Source organism: Seriola lalandi, unplaced genomic scaffold (assembly GCF_002814215.2).
Source record: "Seriola lalandi dorsalis isolate HSWRI2012SDOR001 ecotype SW California unplaced genomic scaffold, Sedor1 jcf7180002053868, whole genome shotgun sequence".
Classification (NCBI taxonomy): Eukaryota; Metazoa; Chordata; class Actinopteri; order Carangiformes; family Carangidae; genus Seriola; species Seriola lalandi.
The window spans coordinates 16279-19148 of NW_019524421.1; positions in this window are offsets into that span (position 1 = coordinate 16279).

Below are 2870 nucleotides of genomic sequence, written 5' to 3' on the forward strand. Positions count from 1 at the left end.
CAAAGACACACAGAATAAATTCATCAATTCATCTCAGTATATTTTGAACGTATCTTATGTGGATTCGTACATAGATATTTGCCAGTTTGACTTTATAAGTTAGACGTTATAAATGATCATCCTTTAGGTTTTATTGAAGGTTTTGTGTCTGTAATTCTGTTTAATATACACAGCACCCTAGAGTTTAACACAAGAAAATACTTTTTTTTTTTTTTTTCAGATGAATAGAAACAGATTGAAATGCAACCAACACTGCTTTTTTTATTTAAATTCAATTTTAAGTGCTGTAGCTGCTAACCATATTAGCAAAATGACATTTACTCAAATTCACTGCATTAAACTAACTGAACTAGATTCTTATTGATTTTAAAATGACACAGTTTGTAAAACATATAAGTAACTGAACTGAATGAAATAGCTTGTTAGCTAATTCGATATTTTATGAACTTCCTGTGCATACGCTCTGCCCCAAAGTCCGCCACAAAAGTTCAACATTTTCAACGCACTCGAGGCAAATTGCAGACTGAAATAAAATGGAAGGAGGACTTTTGAAAACACATTAGAGATCACTGAGGTTTTCAGAGGAATGAATGGACGGTGGTTGACTCGTACATGTACACACAGCGATGTGGGAACGAGCCACTGGTTCTCAGTGTTAGCAGCAGAGTCCACGTTCTCGTACTCCAATGGGATCAACAAGAAATTGCATGTGATTGTTATCAGCCTCACTGTTGACAGCTTTATCAGAGCTGCTAATGCTAACCCAACATTTCTTTCTGCTGCAGTCAGTCACAGGACGCATTTCTCGGCCACATTTGAATGAGTATTCGAAACGGGACAGTCTTTAGTGCCCGTATTTCCTACATCTTGATTGGTTGACAGAGGCATACAACCACAAGGCAGACAGACCAAAAAGTGATTTATCGACTGGTCAACAGCCACAAAATCACATTATGGAGGAGCTATTTTTTGTCTATTTAATGTTGTAGCACTCTCATGAATTGGTGGAATCTCACTGTGGTACATTATTCATTTGATTACTCTGTCGGAAACAAACTGCTTTAAAACATTTGAAACATACTTAGTTGATTGGAAACCTACTTACATGTACCTCATCTTGGCTCCAGACCAGACTCCATTAAAAACTAAATAAAAACTGAAATCGATTCTCTACTTAAGTTAATTTCAGTTCAGCAGTGGCTGCAGGTCGAGACAGAGTGAAACCGGTTTTTGTGTCGGTAAATCTGACACGACGTCACAGCGAGGGGAAAATACAGGTGACACACAGATTACACCTGTAATCTGATCTCCCTCTTCATGTATTCCCACGGGAAAGTTCATCTCTGTTTCTGTTTTTCTTTCTGTTGTAATCCACTCTCTTGCATCTCTCTGCCCTTTGTAGCCGAGCTTCCAGTTTTTTTACTTTCATTTGTTGATGTGACAAATGAAAGATTTGATTTTGAAAAAGGTTTTCACACTCACACTGTATTTTAGTATTGTCCTCATGGTGGATCTTCATGGAAAGATATTACCGGAGTCACATTACAAAATACATTTTACAAGTGTTGTTTTTGTTGTCATTTACATGTCTGTCCATTACGTGTACCCTTCGCGTCACACTTGTTTTTGTTATGCAAAGTCACTAAAGTGTAACATTTAATTATGTTTTGTCATATTTCACAATGTCATTTCATTTATATTCACTTCTACATCAGTAGTTTTATGGATTATGACTATATTTGTTAAAGATACATGCTAATTTCTCCAGTTTATTCATAGACATACGTGCAGAAACTGTTGTTAGCCTGTCATCAGCTTTGCTGTGTATTGATGAAACCATGACGCTGTCCGTGGTGCTGAAGTCTCTAAAGAAAATATCAAGAGCTCTCGGGTCATTTTAAGAGACATATTGTCGCAATGTTCAGAGCGACCTCGGCTTCCTGAAGTAGTGAAGTAGCCATCTTTGATTTCCATTACTACGGCAACACGTTTGAATGTAAACGGGCGCTGTAGATGTCACTTCAACCGTCGCTGCAGCTGGTGAATTTAGCAGCTAAAGAGCCAGAGGTTTCCCTCCGGAGCTGTTGGAGACCAAACACAGAGCTAAAAGAGAGGCTGTTGTTAAATTCCTCAGGTGGACACGAACACAACACTACATGAATGAAAAGCTAAAACCAACTGTTGACTAGCTGCCATATTAACTTAAAAAGTGACGACCTGTCAATGGTGTGCTCAGAAAAATATATTTGAAAAATTGGTTAGTAAAATTTCAGGTAAAATTCTGGATTTTGCACAATTAAAGATTATTTAAAAGTACTGTATGGGAACCTCTTAAGCTTATTTGAATTTTTTTTTTTTTAAATTTCAAGTACCAATCTGTAACTTTTGTTCCTTTGTAGTTGTTTTACATCAAAATTGTGGTTGTTTTGTGTCTCTTTGTGCTTATTTTACAGCCCTTTGCTGTTGCTTTGCATCTGTCTGTGGTCATTTTGCATCGTGTCGTCTACGTTTTGTGTCTCTTTGTCGTCATTTTGTATCTTTCCCTTTGTTTCTTTTTGTAGCCATTTTGCAATGCGTTGTTGTTGTTTTATGTCTCTTCGTAGTCATTTTGTGTTTCTTTGCAGTTGTTTGATTGACTTTCCTACAAGAAATATTAAGTGTCACAGAGGCCCCTCCTCCCTTGTATCGCTCCCTGTTCAGTTTTCCATCCATATATATACAAATATACATGTATGTATTTGTAAAATTCAGACAGGATCAGCCCAGTTTCTGTTCACAGACGTGACGTACCTCTTGTCACTGTTAGCACTCAGGATGCTAACGTGCAGTACATGCAGGCCTGATAGCACGCACACACACACACACACACA